Source organism: Lithobates pipiens, unplaced genomic scaffold (genome assembly GCF_037356315.1).
Source record: "Lithobates pipiens isolate NorthernLeopardFrog02 unplaced genomic scaffold, aLitPip1_a1.2 Scaffold_22, whole genome shotgun sequence".
Classification (NCBI taxonomy): Eukaryota; Metazoa; Chordata; class Amphibia; order Anura; family Ranidae; genus Lithobates; species Lithobates pipiens.
This window is the reverse complement of record NW_027507784.1, coordinates 233,613,669-233,635,989: the sequence shown is the minus strand read 5'-3', so window position 1 is coordinate 233,635,989 and position 22,321 is coordinate 233,613,669. Positions and strand designations below refer to the sequence as shown.

The window sequence follows — 22,321 nt, the reverse complement described above, 5'->3', positions numbered from 1 at the left end:
TAGGCATCACGGATCACGGTAAACGGCCGCTCATCGCGGCCGTTTACCACGTGATCGCCTCGTCAAATGACGGAGTGATCACTTGTAAACAAACCGGCGTCATGATATGACGCCGGTTCCTCCCTCCCCCTCTCTGTACCGATCGGTACAGCGGAGGGGGAAGAGATCAGTGTCAGCAGCGCTGTGGGCTGCATCTGCAGTACCCACATCGCTGCTCACCGAAATTTAACCCCTCAATTCCCTGCCATTACTCTGCAATACCCTACAAAACTCTGCAATACCCTGCAACACCCGCCAATACCCTGCAACACTCTGCAATGCTCTGCAACACCCGCCAATACCCTGCAATGCTCTGCAACGCAATACTCTGCAACACCATACTCTGAGATACCCAGCCGCCCTCCGGTGCTTCTACCGACTCGCCAATACGATCAAAGCCAGAATCTTTTTTTTTTTTTCAGGCTTCCCAGCTTAGGAGGTGAGATGCGGGGTCTTATTGACCCCATATCTCACTGTAAAGAGGACCTGTCATGCCATATTCCTATTACAAGGGATGTTTACATTCCTTGTAATAGGAATAAAAGTGATAAAAAAAAATATTTTTGGGGAAAAAAATGTCAAACTAAAATAAAGTAAAATGAACAATAATTATTATTCTTTTTTTTAAACCGCCCCTTTCACCATGTGCTCGCATGCAGAAGCGAACGCATACGTAAGTCCCGCCCACATATGAAAACTGTATTCAAACCACACATGTGAGGTATCGCTGCGAACGTTAGAGTGAGAGCAATAATTCTAGCCCTAGACCTCCTCTGTAACTCAAAACATATAACCAGTAAAAAAAAATTAAATCATCGCCCATGGGGATTTTTAAGTAGTGACGTTTGGCGCCATTCCACGAGCGTGTACAATTTTTTTTTGTTTACAAACGTTTTATTAAAGGTATGAAGGCATGTACAAGAAAAGATCCAATGTGTACAGTAGTTTACATTGAGAATAGCATAAAAAAATACACTTCTGTAAACATGCAATACGTATACAAGCTGAAATGCTAAACCCATCAGGGTGATATAAAATTGCATATCGGTAAAAAGTACATCATTGAGAAGAAAACAAAAAGGAGAGGAAAGTAGGAAAAGAAAATAAAAACAAAAAGATAGCAAAAACTCAACCACAAGTGAGTGCTACCGGTTATGTTCGTACCAAACTACCCTGTCAGGTCGGAAGGCCATCTATTGAAGAGACGACCATGAGGCCCACTTCTTATCAAAGATAGGCATGGAATCCATCAAAGTGTGGTGTAGACGTTCCATAAGTTTGATCGATTCCATACGTCGCAGAACTTGTTCCCAAGGGACTGCTGATGATCTCCAATGTAACGCTACAGTCCAGTGAACTGCACTGATAAGTGTATGGGCCAATTTCTGGGCTGGGGGGGTCAGTCCCGGGATGTCAGCAAATAAGAGGCCCATCTGGCATGTGATATCTATCCGAACTCCCGTGAATTGGAACAATTTATCAGCAACCTGCTGCCATATGGGCTTGAGCACTCCACAGCCCCAAAATATATGGAGGAAGGTGCCAGCCTCTGGACATCCACGGAAGCAACTCCCCGGGACCAGAGGGCTAAACTTGTGTAACCTTGAGGGGGTGTAATACCATCTTGTGTGCAATTTCAAAGCTATTTCTCTGACTGCCAGAGACTTCGTGCATTTTTGCATATTTGTGATCATATCTACCCACACCTCTGGGGTTAGTTCAAAACCAATTTCCTTCTCCCAACCCAGCATGGCTTGAGACTTAGCAGAGAGCTTCACTTCATTAAGAGATTGGTATAACAAAGAGATGGTACCCTGATCTCTGGAGGAGGACTTGCAAACTCTTTCAAAGACATTAGGTGGGGGAAGCCCCTTCGCCTGGTAATGAGAGGTGTAAAAATGCCGAACCTGTAAATATTTATAAAAATCCCCCCTAGGTATCCCAAACTGTTCTTGCAAATGCGCAAAGGAGCTAAAAGGGGGTTCCTGGGACAGCGCCTCTAGGGTAGTAAGGTTCTTCTGAGACCAGCCTTCAAAGCTCTCAGGCGATGAAAATGCTGTTGGGAATCTGGGGTCACCAAGGAAAGAGGCTAGGCCGGGGCAGGGTGGACACAGGGCATATCTTTTTTTATACAGAGACCAAAGTTGAAGGGATTGTGCCACCACTCCATTTAAAGAGGCTAATTGTTTGGGGCGGATCTCCTCAATCCACAAAAGACCCGGGAGGTAGAATGGACTCACCGAGGATCTCTCAAATTAAATCCATGGAACTGCCACCGGGGGATAATGCCACTGAGCCATCTGCACCAACCTAGCCGCGATATAATATAGCCACAGATGTGGGAGCCCCAGACCTCCGAAGTCAGCTGGTCTGAAAAGAAGCATTTTGTGTAATCTAGGTTTTTTGTTCCGCCAGACGAACCAATTGATCTCCTTCTGGATACCATCTATCATATTACGAGACGTATAAGGGCAGGGCTCTAAAATAAAACAAAAGTTTCGGAAGAATAGACATTTTAATAGCCTGTATTCTACCCATAAAAGAAATATGATATCTATCCCACGAATGTAATAACTGCTTAACGTGTGCAAAGACTTTGGGGTAATTTGCTAAATATAGTTTTGGGAGGGTAGTAGCCAACTTCACACCTAAGTATGGTAATGTGTCCCTGCATAATGTGAATCCAAAGCTCGATTGGATGCCCGTTAGAGTATTTTCTGGGATATTGATTGGAAGGGCAGCACACTTAGCGACTTGGAAAACATCCCCAAAACTTCTGTGGGATGGGTAACCATTTCCCCCTTATCATTTCTGAGCTTATAGGTGTGTGGCGGTCGCATAGTAGCGTTCAACCTTCCTGGTGAACATCGCAGAAGCCGAGTTACTGTGCAATAAGAATTTGGCCTTTGACCACCTCAGCGCCTTCTCCGTCCGCTCAGAAAGAAGTGTATCAAGTTCCGTTCGTTTCGTCAAAATCAACGCAAACGTGTCGGGAGAGTGAGAATGGCCATGCGCATGATATAGTTTCGCTAATTCATCCGACAGTCTAGAGATATCCTGCAATCTCTGTCTTTTCCGTGTCGCTGCCAGGGAAATCAGATGGCCCCGGATAACCACTTTGTGGGCGGCCCACAGTGTAGAGGGGGAGATGTCGTCGGTGGCATTTAATTTAAAGTAGTCGTCAATGTGGTCAGCAATCTCCTTTACTAGGGCCGGGTCAGAAAGAATAGGGTCATTAAGACGCCAAGAGGCATTGACCGGTGAGATACCTATGTGTGATACAGAGAACGTCACTATCTGATGGTCAGACCAGGGACATGGGAGAATACAGGCATTTGTTGAGTTAGCTAATAAAACTGGGGTACTGAAAATATAGTCAAGTCTGGAATAGCTGTCATGAGGGTGGGAGTAGAATGTATAGTCTCTGGCACCCACATTATGGGCTCGCCATGTGTCAAGCAATTGATGGGAACTGAGCAGACGGACAAGGGACCTCGGAAAGGCGTTAGCTGTACTCACAACTCGGCTTCTGTCCAGTTTAGAATGCGCCACCAAGTTGAAGTCACCACCGAGCAACAGGTGGGGAGAAAGGTATCTGTCCAGAATCTGAAAGAAAGAGGCAAAAAAAGAAGCTTGTGAGGCATTAGGTGCATATACATTAGCCAATGTGATCTCCTTACTATTCAGTAACCCCTGTAGGATGATAAACCTACTAGAGGGATCTTTATACATGTGTCTAACATCAAGTTGTACCGAGTTTCTGAAAAAAATAGCAACCCCTCTGGATTTGGAGCTAAACGTGGTAAAATAATGCTGCCTATAATGGCGGTCAAAAAATCTTGGGTGGTTCGATTCTGAAAAATGCGTTTCTTGGAGAAACAAAATATCCCCCCCAACATGTCTATATTGTTTAAATGCTTTCCTGCGCTTGTGAGGGGCGTTAAAGCCTTCCACATTATGTGACACTACTCTAAGTCCCATGATACTATGATGACAAACGTTAGCATGTGGGAAGAGTAGTTATAAAAGTAGGGACTGGGTCTCGACAGGGTTTGGCTCTCAGGTGAAGGAGTATACGGGGTCTCACCCACAGAACTAATCACAAACTCCATAATGCACATAAATGATACAAAGCATGTCAGGAACACCGAGCAAAACATACCAGAGTGGTAGGGCACCCAAAAAAATAAGACCAAAAACACACTTGTGGTAAGTAACAAGATGAGCAAATAGATAAACCAAAGAATAAAGAAAACAAAACGGTAATGAAATAATATGGCTTCGGGGGTATACCAGAACCAAAACTTAACTTGCTGGTTCCCCCGACAGAAAAACAAACAGTCATAAGTCAAACGGACTCTAAAGTCCAATGCTCTATATATGAGGCACTGTTACACTAATGACCAGTGCAGTCCCAGAACCCAGGGCCCAAAATCCGGGACCCAAGCCCTGAAAATGGCAGAGACTGGAGTAACCAGTTGTGGATAATGTAGAGCAGGGGGTCACTTAAGCGGGAGCAGTGAGAACAGTCCAAGCATAGATGATGCCAACAGTGTAGAACCTTATGAAAAAATGATATCCAAAAAAATATATAAAAAAAAAAAAAAAGCCCAAGGGGGAAAGAAAACAATATAAAAAAAAGGAACCTTGACCGTATACCAGGAAACTCCACTAAGAACTGAGGTATAGGAAGCTTGCCACTCATGTAGATCCTCCATGATGATCACAGTTGCAGGTCATGGAGCTCTTGACGATGTCGCCTACGATCCCTCTGAGGAGATGGAGTAGCCCAGATAGGCGAAGGGCGAGGGGTGGATGGAAGCCTCTGAGGTTGTTTGGGAGCCAAAAGACCGAGCTTGATAAGCAATTCCTTTCCACTTTGTAGCGTGGTGACCGTGTAGGTTGTTTCATTGTGAGGAACCTGCAATTTAAAGGGGAATCCCCAGCGGTATCTGATTCTCGCCGTTTGTAGGGCAGAGGTAACTTCCTTTAGGTTCCTTCTTTTTTCCAGGGTTGCTGGGGATAAGTCAGGGTAGATTTGGACTCTAACGCCATCCAGCTGAATATTAGGGGTATTGCGGGATGCTCGCAGAATTTCCTCTTTAATAAGAAAGTCCTTAAGACACAACACAATGTCTCTGGGAGGCTTGTCATCGGGGGGTTTAGGCCGCAACGCTCTATGTATCCTATCACAGGCAAACGCACTTTCTTGGGAGTCCGGTAAAAGGGACATAAACAGTCTCTTAATAGCTGGGAGCAAATCTGTGGTCTGCTCCGGGACTCCTCTCACCCTGAGATTATTGCGCCTATTTCGGTTGTCCAAATCTTCGAGATTAGACTGTAATTGGGTGACAGTGTCAGTAATGGAGTCATAATCTCTCCGCAAGTCAGAATATGCTAGTTGCAGTTCGTCATGTTTAGTCTCCAATAAGTCTGTTCTTCCCCCCAGCGCTGCTAGTTCCTGTGTTAGCGTATTGGTGGACTTGTGAAGTTCCACCTGGAACTTATTGGCAAGTTTTTCATACATGGCAGAGAGGCTAGCGTCCAGCTCTGCTTTAGTAAGGTGCACTGAGTACTCACTTGCTGATATAGGACACGCCGGAGGGGGACTCGGGCCTGGTGTGGCTGTCTGAGCGTGCGGAGGCTGGGCGCCATTTTGCGACATCCCGCTCTGCTCTCTCGTCCGGAGAAGGTAAGTTGTTAGGGACTTCTGTGTAGCTTTCCCACGGCGGGCTTTGTGTGTCGGCATGCACCTCTGAGTCCCCTAGGGGTATAGGCTGAAAAGGATCGGGTTCGCAAGCTGAAATCCCCCAGGGGAGGTATCTGTTTCTCACCGACTCACGGAGCTCTCACTCCATGCGTCCTCTCCTCACCGTGCCGCGCATGCGCCCCCCTGAGCGTGTACAGTTTTGAAGAGTGACATGTTGGGTATCTATTTACTCAGCGTAATTTCATCTTTCACATTATGCAAAAATTGGGCTAACTTTACTTTGTTTTTTTGTTTTTTTAAGCACAACACTGTTTTTTTTTTCAAAAAAAAAGCATTCGAAAAATTGCTGCGCAAATACAGTGCGAGATAAAAAGTTGCAATGACCACCATTGTATTCTCCAGGGTGTTTGCTAAAAAAACATATATAATGTTTTGGGATTCTATGTAATTTTCTAGCAAATAAATGATGATTTTTACATGTAGGAGAGAAATGTCAGAATTGTCCTGGGTGCTCCAGAACGCCTGATGGCGCTCCCTGCATGTTGGGCCTCTGTATGTGGCCACACTGTGTAAAAGTCTCACACATGTGGTATCGCCGTACACGGGAGTAATAGCAGAATGTGTTTTGGGGTGTAATTTGTGGTATGCATATGCTGTGTGTGAGAAATAAACTGATAATATGACAAATATTGTATCCTAAAAAAGGAAAAAAGGGGGGAGCAGGGGATTTTTATAAGGTACAATCAATAGAGAAACAGAGATTTCTTTTAAAAGAATTCATAACTTTTTTATTTAGAAATGTATTAAAAATATGTTTTGTAAAGACAATAACAGCAAATACACTCATTGTACAAAAAATGCATAGCTATAGAGTATAGGGGATCCTGAAAGTGTTAGTTGCTGAGACTGATCGTACTTCCTCCCGACATGTTTCGCATTTGTGCTTCTTCAGGGGAGTATGCAACTAACAATAACATAAGGAAAAAGTTTAAGAGTACAGAATGTACATATGTGCCGTACAATTAATATACAGGACATTTATGATATAAGAAAATAGTCTCAATGTGCTTAGTCCAAGGAGGTGCAATGCTTACCCAGGTATGTAAATTCCAAGCATCGCAACACACAAGCCAATAGATAGTGGAATAGATGGCAAAAATTGTGGGACAGGATCAAATGGTAAAAACACCCTAGCCCAATGCAGGGCATAGATGGAGGTAAGCAAGCGCTACAAAGATCAAAAACAGAAATTTAGAAATGAATACTGAGTTTGCAAATTTCATACAGATATTGAAAAGTGTTACATTGTAACAAAGGAAGTAAACGATATAATTCCCTCAGTTGTATGAGGGGGTTGGGGCTGAAGAAAAAAAGCCTCCACATTAAGACAAAAAATACTGATTGTTTAAAGAATAAAACAATTAATTATAATTATAATTAGAATTAAGCCTGATTAATGTATAAGTTGTAAGTAGTAACTGTTTGGAATATGTAACTAGTACGCTGTAAAAGAAAATAAAATTGTTTTTACCTGCAGTAATAGTAAGAGATGAGAGGATTAATTCCATGTAATGATATTGATGCAATACAGATGCAACAGATCACAATGAACAAATCAATCGACTCATTACAGTGTTTTTTGTAAGCTACAGAGTGCAGCGCTATGCTGCCAGTCTAAGCTTGCTGAACCTACAAGCAAATAAGAGGAAGGATAAATAAGTATATATAGATAGGAAAAGATGTTACAGCAGTATAAGGTTAAAATGAGGAAGTAAATATACTTCCTCATTTTAACCTTATACTGCTGTAACATCTTTTCCTATCTATATATACTTATTTATCCTTCCTCTTATTTGCTTGTAGGTTCAGCAAGCTTAGAGTGGCAGCATAGCGCTGCACTCTGTAGCTTACAAAAAACACTGTAATGAGTCGATTGATTTGTTCATTGTGATCTGTTGCATCTGTATTGCATCAATATCATTACATGGAATTAATCCTCTCATCTCTTACTATTACTGCAGGTAAAAACAATTTTATTTTCTTTTACAGCGTACTAGTTACATATTCCAAACAGTTACTACTTACAACTTATACATTAATCAGGCTTAATTCTAATTATAATTATAATTAATTGTTTTATTCTTTAAACAATCAGTATTTTTTGTCTTAATGTGGAGGCTTTTTTTCTTCAGCCCCAACCCCCTCATACAACTGAGGGAATTATATCGTTTACTTCCTTTGTTACAATGTAACACTTTTCAATATCTGTATGAAATTTGCAAACTCAGTATTCATTTCTAAATTTCTGTTTTTGATCTTTGTAGCGCTTGCTTACCTCCATCTATGCCCTGCATTGGGCTAGGGTGTTTTTACCATTTGATCCTGTCCCACAATTTTTGCCATCTATTCCACTATCTATTGGCTTGTGTGTTGCGATGCTTGGAATTTACATACCTGGGTAAGCATTGCACCTCCTTGGACTAAGCACATTGAGACTATTTTCTTATATCATAAATGTCCTATATTATATATGTATTTAATTGTACGGCACATATGTACATTCTGTACTCTTAAACTTTTTCCTTATGTTATTGTTAGTTGCATACTCCCCTGAAGAAGCACAAATGCGAAACATGTCGGGAGGAAGTACGATCAGTCTCAGCAACTAACACTTTCAGGATCCCCTATACTCTATAGCTATGCATTTTTTGTACAATGAGTGTATTTGCTGTTATTGTCTTTACAAAACATATTTTTAATACATTTCTAAATAAAAAAGTTATGAATTCTTTTAAAAGAAATCTCTGTTTCTCTATTGATTGTACCGTATAAAAATCCCCTGCTCCCCCCTTTTTTCCTTTTTTAGGATACAATATTTGCAGAATCATTAGGGGATGAGGTACCTATAACAGTAATGTGTTTCTGGGATAGTGTGGACCAACTTATTTCTATGATAATATGACAATTTTGTGGAAAAAAAAAGGAAAAAAAAAATCTTGATTTTGCAAAGAATTGTGGGAAAAAATGACAACTTCAAAAAACTCATCATGCCTCTTACTAAATACCTTGGAATGTCTTCTTCTTTCCAAAAAGGGGTCATTTGGAGTGTATTTGTACTTTTCTGGCATGTTAGGGTCTCAAGAATTGAAATAGGCCATCAGTACTTCAGGTGTGATCAATTTTCTGATATTGGCACCATAGCTTGTGGACTCTATAACTTTCACAAAGACCAAATAATATCCACCAATTTGTACTTATTTTTACGAAAGATATGTAGTAGTATAAATTTTGGCCAAAATTTATGAAGAAAAAATTACTAATCTGCTAAATTTTATAACAGAAACAAAGAAAAATTCATTTTTATACAGACTTCTGTATTTTTTCTTTTATAGCACAAAAAATAAAAAAACGAGCGGTGATTAAATACCACCAAAAGAAAGCTCCATTTGTGTGAAAAAAAGGACAAACATTTCATATTGGTCCAGTGTTGCATGACTGAGTAATTGTCATTCAAAATATGAGAGCACCGAAAGCTGAAAATTGGTCTGGTTATTAAGGGTATTTAAGTGCCCAGTGGTCAAGTGGTTAAGCAGAGCATTGTTTGCATTCTCTACTGTGTTGGCTCTGACTGACCCCAGTAGATCACAGGCTGTGTGCCGTGACCTCTATGCCCCCCCCCCCCCTTATGGTAATCAGAAGACAATGCTTATGTTTCCTCATGTTTTTAACGGTGGCTATCTCCAACTTCTAACTTCTTTATAACTAAACAGGTATTGGCGATATACAGATTTATATACAAAAAAATATGAAAAAGAAGCCTGTTGGTAAATATGTAACATATTGCATTTTTGGCAATTTCTTTACTGACATGTTTTTATCATAGAACAGTTCTCCTTGTTTCTACACCAAATACACCCTTATAGATTACAAAAGCTCATTTCAAAAAGTATTGGGTGTGCTTTCTTTTAGGCATTCTGCCTGGTGTTTTCAAGTGGGAACTTTCTGATTCTTTATAAATTGTCTACTTATCTAAATAGCCATTCAAATTTTATATTGTTAATTAAAAAAAAGTGATTTAAATGAAGAATTTGTGTACAATTAAAAAAAAAAAAAAAAAAATTCTAAATTGTAATTCATTTAAGTAATAGTATCTGTTGCCATGTAAAGTCTCATTTATGAGGGTTCCTGTGTTATGTATGTGCAATTAAAGCCTATATTAAGGCTTACCTGTAGGTGCTTGAGATAGACATAGTTACATATAGTTACATAGTAAGGTTGAATAAAGACACCAGTCCATCCAGTTCAACCTGATATGGTTTAGGAGATATTTACTAAAATTAAGAGTGGTGATGACTACGGTACATGCACCCTTTAGAAAGGGCATATCATGCCGCTTCTAATAGGGGTCACGCCGTGATTGGCGGCTCCTGCCCACATGCGCGGGAGTGACATCACGCAACTTTGGCCAGTCACAGCGAAGATGGAAGCTCCCTGCTCATGGGGACAATGGTGACCGCGCGGGCTTCAGTGTCAGATAAGTGACACATAATGCTTTACCTTTGCAGGGAAATAAAGAGGAAGTAAAACCCACCAGGGTTTACTTCCTCTTTAAGGGATATGGACAACTATCAGCTACAATTTATACTAATTACAGTAGGTGACCGCAATATTGTGTCAATCTCGCCGCTTCTAGCGGCAAGATTGACACCCTATGAGCTCCGTCGCGGGAGCCAGCGCCGAGCTGGCTCGCATCGGGAAAGGAAAAATGTTTCTTTTCATTTCCCGATAAGCGACAAGCATCGCTGGCCGGATTGACACTGGTGTGGGGATCCGAATTGGATTCCCGCCAATACCAGACACTGTGTTTGGTATGAATCCTAAGGGAGAACTCCACGCCAAATGTAAAATAAAACAGCGTGGGTTCCCCCTTGGGAGGCATACCAGGCTCTTAGGTCCGGTAGGGATTTTAAGGGGAATCCCCTTCGCCGAAAAAAACTGCGTGGGGTTCCCCCCAAAATCCATACCAGACCCCTATCCGAGCACGCAGCCCGGCCGGTCAGGAAAGGGGTTGGGGACGAGCGAGCGCCCCCCCTCCTGAGCCGTACCAGGCCGCGTGCCCTCAACATGGGGGGTGCCTTGGGGAAGGGGGGCCCCTGTGGCCCCCCACCCCAAAGCACTTTGTCCCCATGTTGATGAGGACAAGGGCCTCTTCCCGACAACCCTGGCCGTTGGTTGTCGGGGTCAGTGGGCGGAGGGCTTATCGGAATCCGGGAGCCCCCTTTAATAAGGGGGCCCCCAGATCCCGGCCCCCCACCCTATGTGAATGAGTATGGGGTAGGGGGTTCTCGCCGGACTCCTCCTCTATCTTCTGCTACCTCTTTTGCTAGCGGAGGAGCCCGGCTTTCTTCTCCGTCGCCGCCCTCTTCTTCCGACTTCGGGGGTCTTGTCCCCCTCTTCGGTTCTTCTTGCCGGGCCACCGCTTCTTCTTCCAGCTCTTTTACTAGTGGTGGCCCGGTCTTCTGTCGCCGCCACCGCCGCCTTCCGTTCTTCTTCTGGAGATGTTGACTCGACGCTCTCTCCGGCCGCAATGCCAGCGACGCGGTGCGCGGCGACTTATATAGGGACAAGGGACGGGGTCACCGGGTGATGTCACATGGTGACCCCGTCCCCTTACGATGTCACAGTCCCAGAGGTGGGGCCGCGCGGCCCACCCTTCCCTAAGGCACCCCCCATGTTGAGGACATGCAGCCTGGTACGGCTCAGGAGAGGGGGGCCGCTCGCTAGTCCCCACCCCCTTCCTGACCGGCTGGGCTGCGTGCTCGGATAGGGGTCTGGTATGGATTTTGGGGGGACCCCACGCCGTTTTTTTTCGGCAAAGGGGATTCCCCTTAAAATCCCTGCTGGACCTAAGGGCCTGGTATGCCCCCGAGAAGGCATGCAGGCTTCATGAGTGAGGCTACGTTATCGCCTCGCTCTGGCTGCTATAGGAAAATGACATTTTCCTATTGCAGCCAGCGCAACGGGATCATGCTTGTTAGAGGAGCTTGTCGCCGGGAACCAGCGCGATACTGTCGCGCTGGTAACACAATATCGGCGGCACCTACTGTACCAGAGCGCCCAGATCCTTTTCCACCACAACACAGAATAAACCCCAACTGGAGAAAAAGAGTGCTTCAAATTCAGGTTGGACAGGTTGAAATTGTCCAGGATAGAGGGTCTGCAGCTGAATGGTCACAGGAGACTGGACTGCTGATAATATTGACAACACCCCCATTTTTTCAGCTCAAAAACCTCAACCTGGTGATCTCTAATGGCCTAATGGGGCCCAGTTGAGTGTAGATAAAAATCACAATGTTCCTTGGACTGACCTCTTTTATGAGCCCATAGATGGCACAATGCAGTTAGCCAATAAATTGTATGGGGTTTGTGGTCCCTGTTGGAAGACCCACAAACCATCTGTGTGAAAGTAACTTAGTCCCAGTTCTATATAAACTGATGGAATGGGAGCCTTGTGGTCTATAAGCAAATGTTTATTTGGAAGCAAGGATTTCCAAAGCACAATAGTGAAACTGCTAAAAACAAAAACCAATATGTCCATAAAAGGAAAAAACAATGTAATGTGTGAGGCAAGGCAAACGGCCAGTGAAATGGGTTTGACATTTGCATTTATATGAGACACTTGCATTCAATGACTTGCCTCATATAAAGTCCCATTTCTTTCTTCCATTTGTTGTACTCATTTGCCACATAGTTGTCCAATTTAATAGTGCATTTAGGTCAGCTTGTAAGTTGGAGACATCCTGTAAGGACCTAATTCCACTGCATGGTGTCATCTGCAAAAATTGTACTTTTAATCCCAGACCCTATATCCTTTATAAACATGTTTTAAAGTAAGGATCCCAACACTGAACCTTGGAGTACATCACTAATAACATTAGACCATTCAGAGTATGAATCATTAATCACTACTCTCTGAATACAGTGTCTTATCCAGTTTTCGATTTATTTACAAACTGAATTGTCTAAGCCAGTAAATTGTAATTTACACATAAATACATTTTTTCCAAAAAATTTCTTTACAAAAAAAAAAACAAGTGATACAATAAAAGGAGTCCAATCTCTATACTACAATTATGCCTATGGTATCAAATAGCACTCGTGGCATAGTATATTTTACATCCGTATTTATGGCTTGGCCTCAGGTGACAGGGAGAAGGCAACTGTATTCCGTTATTATGGGCAAAAAGGAGGGGTATAAAAAAACAAGATGATGCTAATGACAATATGACATTATGTTTACATCCTTGTGGCTGACAGAAGCCAATGTTCAAAAATGACTGCAAAAACATAATGTGAATAAATCACAAGGACCAGATGGCTTGCACCTGAAAGTTCTCATAGAATGAAGAGCCATTACATGGCCAGACCATTATTCCTCATTTTTAATGACTGCTTACTGACTGGAATGGTACAAGCAGTTGGAAAAAAAACAAACATGGTACCTATTTGTCATAAAAAGGTGCAGACGTGTACCCAGAAACTACAAACCAGTCAATTTAAAGTGAATCTTAAGGCAGACTTTTTTTACCTTCCGGCATTCTATGCATGAAGATAAAAAACCTTCTGTGTGCTGCAGCCCCCTTCAGCCCCTCTAATACTTACCTGAGCACCATCTTGATCCAGCAATGTTTCACAAGAGAGTCGGCTGTCCGGGACTCTCTCTCCTGATTGGCTGAGACACACAGCAGGTGCCATCAGACCTCTTTCACACTGCCAGCGGTCCACATTAGTGGTAAAGTGCCACTAGTTCTAGTGTCGCTTTAGCTGCTTGCAGGGCTTTTTCTAACGTCCTGCAAGCGCACCCCTCCAGTTTAAAAGCACTCGGACTTTCACACTGGGGCTGCAGGGGAGATGTTTTTCAGGTGCTTTACAGGTGCTATTTTCTAGCCCTTTAGTGCCTGAAAATGCCTTCAGTGTGAAAGGGGTCTTAGCTCCCACTGCTGTCAGTCAGGGAGCCAATGAGGAGAGAGAGAGGGGGCAGGGCTGAGCCACGGCTCTGTGTCTGAATAGACACAGAAGAGCAGCTCGACTTGGGTGCCCCCATAGCTAGCTGCTTGCTTTAGGGGCAATCGGCAGGAGGGCCAGGAGCGCTGGTGAGGGACCCGAAGGAAAAAAAAAGCAAGACTTTAGTATCACTTTAACATCAATTGTATGTAAACTATTGGAAAGAATGTTAGGGGACCATATCTGAGTTTTTGCTGATAAACATAGTACCATTAGTAGTAGTCAACATGGATTAATGAAAGACTGCTTTTGCCAGACCAACCTTTTAACATTCTGTGAGGTGAACTAATTTGGATAGAAGAAAATCTATGAATGTAGTAGATCTAGATTTTGTGAAAGCATTTGATCTAGTACCCCACAAACTCTTAATTTACAAATTCTGGCATTTGTCATTAAAAATATATGTAAGGGGCGTGGCTAGCCACAAATCAGGATGGCTGCCTGAGACGAGAACTCCGCTTCAAGACAGTGGTATACGGCAACTCAGCGTGACTAGTTCTGCCCCTCTCCCTCGTTCTGTGAGGGGAAGACTGTGGGACACTCGGTAATGTCTATGAGGAGAAATCCGCCACCTTTACTGCTCCGCCTCACTCAATACTACCCCCTCATGGAACTGCGATCTAGCCAAAATGGTGCCGCCTGCATGTCTCCCTCAGACACTGCACAGAGGCAGGCTCTCATTGATGGTGCACAGACACAGCGGCGTTCAGAGCCCACAGACCTGAATGAGCAAGAAGAGATGGACAGTCTTCCTCCTGCACCCACACACCCTGCAGATGTCCCAGCGGACAGAGGTAAGAGAACTGCCACCTCTCCAGCCATTTCTCCCAATAAAACTCCTCTAGCCTAAAGACTTCATTGGAATGCCTCAGACCACACGACTCGGGAACCCTCTCATGTATCCACATTAGCTGCCATGCCAGTCACTGACAACCCAGTATCTGAAAGCATGTTAAAAATCCATGCTGCTCACATAACAAGATCTAAACAGAGGGCTGCAGTTGTCTCTATCCAAAGTGCATGAGAGGCTTGATTGCTTAGAGGAGAGAAATTGCACCGTAGAGTCACACATGTCTGAAATGAGCAAAGCGCACAATGAGCTCCTTGAGGCACATGGCCACCACTCCGATGAAATCCAAAGTATTAACCTGAAACCCGCTGACCTCAAAGACCGGTCGAGACACAACAACATAAAATTCAGAGGTATTCCGGAGACGGTACCCCCCCCCCCCCCCCCCCCCCCGTTGAGCTTAAAGAATACCTACAACAGCTCTTCTCCACTCTCCTTCCGTGTACTCCTCGCAACATGCTCATCGATCATGCACATAGAATCGCAAAACCCGAATACCTTCCTCCGGAAATTCCCAGGGACGTTCTGGCCAGAATACATTTCTTTCATATAAAAGAGTAAATTCTATATTCAGCTAGAACCACTCTACCTGCACTCTATTCCAAATTATCTCTCTTCATGGATCTCTCTCCCACCACAATGGCACTACGCAGGTCATTCGCCCCAGTCACATCAAATCTCCAAGAATGGAAAATAATCTACCACTGGGGTTACCCCACCAAACAACTGGTCACATACAAACAAAAAATCATCCCAATCCTGTCACCTAAAGATGGTTACAAAAAGCTAACTAACTGGGGCCTTCTTCCCATCTCTGCCTCATCTCCTGCCTCGAGCAACCACGCCATTTCCTCATCTCCTCCACAACCTAAACCAAACCAAGCGGACAAAGGATAATTATCATCCCAGAGTACTTGTCCCAAGCATGGAAATTCCCTGCCTGAGAAATCTGTACAATTCTCATGTTACTCCCAACTGAATAGTGTGCAAAGCACACTCAGGTGAACATTACCATTTACAATTTCCTCATTCAATTTATCCTCTGACATATTTTATTTTATTTCCTTGTTGCATGTGTTTTCTGTTGCATATTTGCATAACATAAGTTACGTAGTGTGAATTACACCACAATTGTGGTGCTCTTGACATTTGCATATATTTGTGACTAAGCCATAATTTTCAGCTGCGATATCCTAAAAGGCTTTCTTACCAATACAGTGTATAAGGTGCTATAATCTTGCTCAAGGACTGCAGTCTGATCTCCAAAACCTATTAACATGTCCATCAATATTACATCCATTAATGCCAAAGGGCTTTATTCACCATTTAAGAGAAACCTCCTCTGGAAGGAAGCATCATCCGATAACGCAGATCTATTATTTGTGCAGGAGACTCATTTCTCTAAGGCCAAACCCCCCTCTTGTACACACAAAAAATATTCCCAATATTTCTTTGAAAACGCTGAGAAAAAAAAGTGGAGTGATGATAGCTATCAGCACCTAAATGTCCTTTTACACTAAGTAATGTAGAAACAGATGATGAAGGTAGATTCATAATTATCTCATTGTCAATAATCACCCCCTGCTTTAGTGAACATATATGCACCCAACACCTCCCAACGGAAATTTTACAAAAAAACTAAGAGATAGACTTCAGCCATACAAAAACACACCATTGGTACTTTTGTGGTGACTTTAATGCTATTGTCGACCCCTCTTTGGACTCCACAAACCAGACAGATGCCAACCGTCATCCTTTATAAACACTAAGGACCTATACAATCCTTGGAGATGCATGCATTACGTTGAGCGCGATTATACCTTTTATTCTCTACTAGTGGTTCCTACTCTCGGATTGATCTTTTCCTCACAAACAAAAAAGATCTTATTGGCTACCTCGGAATCTCGCATAGGTATCAATACTTGGTCAGACCATGCCCCCATATCTATTAAATTGTTCCCACACTCTCGACCGAAAAACCACACCCTCTTGGAGTTTGAATTCATCTCTCCTAACTAACCAATGCTATGAGCACCAAATCAAATCTGAGCTTCGGAACTACTTCAAAACGAATTGTGAAGGGGGGCGCATGCGCAGCGCAGAGCGAGCAGGAAGCTAAGCTTAGGAGCTCCGGGGGCGACGGAGAATCTAAAGCACTCCCCAGGATGATTCCGATCACAGATCGATTCACAAATAGCCTCTCCCTCCTGCGGGACCACTCGTGCATGCCGACGTCCAAGAAAGGCAAGCGGAAAACCGCTCAACGATCTCTTACCAACTATCTTCTGCGGGTCACCGAAAGACAGGAGATGTCCCAAGATGGCGCCCAGACCTACACAGATGCGGAGGCCTCGCGGTCGGCGGGCTCTCCTACAGGTACTGGGGATACACACTTAACAAAAGCCGACCTGGAAGACAGCTTAGCTAATATGTATGACAGATTGGCCAGGAAATTCCAGGCAGAATTGCACAAATCGACTAGCACATTGTCCCAAGAGCTAGCGTCCCTGGGAGGTAGAACTGACCTCCTAGAAGTCAAGCATGATGAACTTCACTTGGCCTATACAGATCTCCGGAGAGACCATGAGTTACTGGGGGACACGGTTGTCCAGCTCCAGAATCATTTGGAAGACCTGGACAACCGCAACAGAAGGAACAATGTTAGGGTGTGGGGGGTGCAACCATTGCCGGAAATCTGACCACAACCCGAAATATACGGAGTTCTTCACTAAGTCAGGGCAATTGCAACAAGATATTACATGCCACCATAAGGGGTTGAACTGAGATATTTCCCCCCTTCGTGACATGCTTGAGCCCTTTCCCCTCCTGATTTTACTGGACATGGCCATGTTCACTACCTTATTTCTCCATGCCCCCGTAGAAGATAGTTTCCTGATTTTTTGACTCACATTACCCCCCCCCCTCCATACTTGCCCACCACTCCCCACTGGATCCCCTTGCTTGATTTCTACCACTAGCTCTCCCATTGGACCGGGGTTCTCCTACTTTTTTTTTTTTTTTTTCTTTCCAAAAGTTTATTGAAAATATTACGAGGAATCAACAGAGCTGTTAACAGGCGTAGAGTACATCAAATACAAAATAAGTAGTTCAATCACGATGAATCTATTAGGGATATAATCCCCTATGACAATACAATACTCGTAAATAACTTGACTAATTTTAAAGAACTGAATGACCATAACAACATGTAAACACAATGGCAAAAATAGTAGGTCAACAAAATACCGAGGAGTTTAGATGCTTACATTCTTGTGGATTCTTCCAAGGAAGGGACAAAGGTTGTTATAATACTTAGCATAGTTGTATGTGCTAATTACATGCACCCAGGAAGCGGTAAAAGTGAGATGTGAATGCCAAGATTTAGGAAAGTAACGTTGCATATTCCGATGAGTTTCGAAAGTGATGCCAACAAGCCCAGACTTTCCAGTAGCTGAGTGGAGAATCTTTTGTTTGGTGTATAAGTTCTTCCATCTCAGCCACCTTAGAGATACGTTGGAACCAGTCTGTAATGGAGGGGGGGACACTGGATTTCCAAAGGACCGGGATGCACATTTTCGCTGCATTAACGAGATGTTGGGCCAGGGATCTTTGATATGTTGTTCTTGTAATCGAGGTATGATGGAGAAGTAGTTGTGCTGGTGAAAATTCAATGGGAAGGGTGGTAATTTTGCATGTGAGGCGGTGGACCTCCGTCCAGAATGGTTGGATACGGGGACAGGACCACCAAATGTGAAGGAGAGTTCCTTCTTCCTGAGAACATCTCCAGCATGTAGAGGGTACATGAGGGATAAATTTGTGTAACTGAGACGGGGTTTTATACCATTTTGCGGCGAGTTTGAAACCATTTTCTTGTACTGACACGTTGACAGACCCCTTGTGTATATGGGAGAATATGGTTTCCCATTCATTGTCCGTCAAATGTAAGGCCAGATCTGATTCCCAGCTGCGAGAGGATTTAATAGATTTGGGTTTACATTCCGAGAAGAAGATGGTGTATATTTTGGATATGAGGTGTCTTTGTGGTTCCATCGTGTCACAGAGAGATTCAAAAGGGGTGAGTGATCTAGAAAAATCTTGTTGTTGCTGATGATAGGTTAAGAAGTGTCTAATTTGGAAGTACACCCATTGTGGGATCGACCGTCTGGGGTCATTACTTGGCACGCTTGAAAGCGTTAAAAGATTTCCATTGGCAAAAAAATGTCAGGTGAGTACCTCTGGGTGAGGCCATATGGATTTAAGAAATGTATCGGATTGGCCAGTTGGGAAGTCTGGATTATGTCTGATGGGCGTCAGTGGGCTGCGGTGAGAGGAGACTTGTGTTTGACACACTGATCTAAACACTTGTAAGGTAGGCGCTACTAACGGGTGTTGTTTACAGATCACAGGGATATGTTTCTGGTCTAACCAGGGTAAATGTCTCGTCGGAATTAGTGAAAGTGTGTTTTCCAGATGCACCCATGCTTTCGTAGAGGCGTGTATTTTCCAATCTACAATTCTGGACAGGTGGCAAGCCCAATAATATTTCCTAATCTCCTACTTTTTTTATTTTTGTTTTTGGCTGGAACCCTGCGACTGAGGGTTGTACCCTCCTGGACTTTTTTTTTTCCTTATCCACCTTTGCGGTGGGGTGCGAGTGGAGCAGGTGGAAGTAAGGGCCGGAGGATCCTTTGGATACATTTTTTGGTCAGGATGGATTCCCCACCCCGACCCCATAGAGTTTTAAGTTACTTTTTTGTTTATCTGTTTTATTGTTATGCTGACTTTACTACTTGATATCAAGTCTGTATATGTATATTATCTGATTTTGGCTCTACTAACAGTTGGAGGTCTGGTCATGGCTACAATCTAGGAGAACTGTTCCCTGAGATGGGTATTGGTGGCTCCTCTGGCGTTGGACTCAGATATAAGATACCGAACTTTCCCCATGAAATTTTCAGAGGTGCATTTATAGCTATTGGAAGACATGGGTTTGCATATTATTTCCCATAACGTGAGGGGATTAAATTCCCCCCAGAAACGGAGGAAGGCCTTCCGTTGCTATAAGCAAATGGGTGCAGATATTATTTTACTACAAGAGACCCATTTCTCTTCAGTGGCTTGCCCGAAATTTTTTGATAAATCTTACAAACTACACTACTGTACCACATTTGAGTCCAGGGCCAGAGGGGTTGCAGTGTTTATCCGTAATTCTGTCCAGTTTGAATCCTCCCACATATACAGGGATCCTGATAGCAGATTCCTTATTATTCAGGGTATATTACAGGGTAAGGCTGTGACTATTGCTAATTTGTATGCTCCAAATACAGCGCAAGGCGCTTTCTATAATGTGTTTATACGGACACTGGATAGATACATCTCCTCCCATCTGATCGAGGGAGGGGATTTTAACCCAGTGGCTAGACTCTCGGTGGACAGAAGTAAAACATCACACTGCTAAAGCGTTCCCTAAATTTCTCACAAGAGCATTAGATAGATTACAACTTATTGACACTTGGAGGGCACTGAATGTTGGCGCTAGAGAATATACGCATTACTCCCACCCCCACGATAGCTACGCAAGATTAGACTACATTTTTGCATTTTATTAGCCAACTCAGCTCTTACGACTATCCACCCCTGCCCCTGGTCGGATCACCAAATAGTGGCCCTCCATACATCTCACGTCGGCCTTTCCCCTACAATAGCTTCATGGAGGCTGAATGACTCTTTGCTGTCGGACCCTACAACTTACACCCGCATTGCAGGACACCTAGAAGACTATTTTAATATTAACGATACAGAGGACGTCTCCCCTCAAGTCCTATGGACTGCCCATAAAGCAGTACTTCGTGGCCACCTAATTGAGATTGCAGTCACCAAGAAAAAGCAGAAAATCGCAATGATTCAGACACTCACCCAGGATCTACGTACACTATACCAGACCCATGCCAGCACGCACTCTCCTGATACCCTTCTATTAATCAACCAAAAGAGGGCCGAATTGGACACTATACTCTCAGAACATACGGAGAAATCATTGCGCTGGTCCAAAGCCAAGTTCCTTTTACACAGTAACACTGCCTCGGGCATGTTCTCCCATAAACTTCATCAATCCCTACAGCCCACCCATGTCTATAAATTAAGAAATAACTCTGGCCACCTGGTTACTCACCCTAGTGAGGTACTGCAAATTTTTACGTCCTTCTACCAAACTCTGTTATCTCCCCCCTCGCAACCTATGCCCCATAATTTTGACCAATGGTTTGACTCTTTTCTCCTCCCTTCCCTCTCGGAGTCTCAGCTCAATAACTTAAACGCCCCCTGTACCGACCTAGAGGTCATTGCCACTATTAAAACACTCAAATCTTCGACCACCCCTGGCCCTGATGGCTATACCTCTCTATACTATAAAAAGTTTTCCCAGACACCAGGCCCTAGATTGACAAAACTTATTAACCAAACATTACAAGGGCATAAACTCCCTGATGAAATGTTGCCTGCCAATATGACGTTGATCCCCAAACCGAACAAGGACCACTCCCTGCCCCAAAACTATAGACCTATTTCGGTTTTAAACAACGACATTAAAATTTTAGGGAAAATTTTAGCAAACAGATTGGCTCCCATTATTGGTACCCTTGTAGGCCCGGAACAAACAGGTTTTATTCCCAGTAGGCAAATTACAGATAATATTAGATTAGCCACGAATGTAATATAGGACGCAAATCTTTTCTCTCGCAAAGTCTTAATTTTGGGTTTGGATATTCATAAAGCATTTGATAGTATTTTATGGCCGTATTTAGATCTGATTTTAGCTAAGTTTGGGTTCGTAGGTGAATGGGTTTAAGGCACTGTATCATAGGCCCCAGACTAGAATACGGCTCCCTGGTTGCTCATCTGATTTTTTTTCTTTAGGCAGAGGTACCCGCCAGGGCTGTCCCCTATCCCCTCTGATATTCGCCCTGGCCCTGGAGCCCTTGGCAAGGGCAATTATAGCCAATCCGAACATAGGAGGGTACTTGAAGGAGGAGGGGGAGTATAAAATAAGCCTCTATGCGGATGATGTCCTCATGTTTTTGCCCAACCCTCTGATTTCACTCCCTAACCTTCTTGAGATCCTTCGTTCCTTCCAGGGGCTCTCGGGACTAGGTGTTAATTTGGCCAAATGTTCTGCCCTCCCTGTCAATTTCACCCCTCAGGAGATAGCTAACCTCCAAAACTCATTCGGACTCTCCTTCTCTAACCACACGTTGCAATACCTCGGTATTCACTTAGCCCCTTCCCTGAAGGACATATACGGCGCCAACTTCCCCCCACCAATCTCTCACCGGGCTTCAGAGGGAGGTTAACGCCTTCATTTGGCAGAGTAAACGACCCAGGTTCGGGAAACCCCTAATACATCGACCTATGCCGCAGGGTGGCCTGGGATTACCCTATATTTGGCTGTATTACTTGGCTGCTAGATTAGCCCAGACAGCACAATGGCATGCCCCCACTGTTGGGGTTCCTTGGCTGCAATTTGAAACTCAGTCAATACGTCCATATTTCCTCCCGGGCCTCCTGTGGCAGGAGGGATTGAAGCCGGGAGACCTGGCCTCCCTTAATACTATTGTTAGCCGTTCTTATTATCTTTGGTCTCTTTATCATCCCAAATTTAA

The 22,321-nt window shown here is 43.7% G+C and overlaps 1 protein-coding gene and 2 long non-coding RNA genes across 6 annotated transcripts in view; 2 read left to right on the top strand and 1 right to left on the bottom strand.

The window, feature by feature from the left end:
* CPPED1 (calcineurin like phosphoesterase domain containing 1) overlaps nt 1–22,321 on the top strand; it is a 625,662-nt gene that overhangs the window by 447,179 nt on the left and 156,162 nt on the right. The gene's annotated exons all lie outside the window — the stretch shown is intronic.
* LOC143924544 (uncharacterized) lies at nt 6,511–7,419 on the bottom strand. The gene is made up of 3 exons (XR_013261887.1): nt 7,281–7,419; nt 6,844–6,977; nt 6,511–6,713 (listed from the first exon to the last, which is right to left on the bottom strand). It is a non-coding gene; the product is annotated as an uncharacterized LOC143924544 (long non-coding RNA).
* On the top strand, nt 7,617–8,550 carry LOC143924543 (uncharacterized). The gene is made up of 3 exons (XR_013261886.1): nt 7,617–7,770; nt 8,074–8,207; nt 8,348–8,550. It is a non-coding gene; the product is annotated as an uncharacterized LOC143924543 (long non-coding RNA).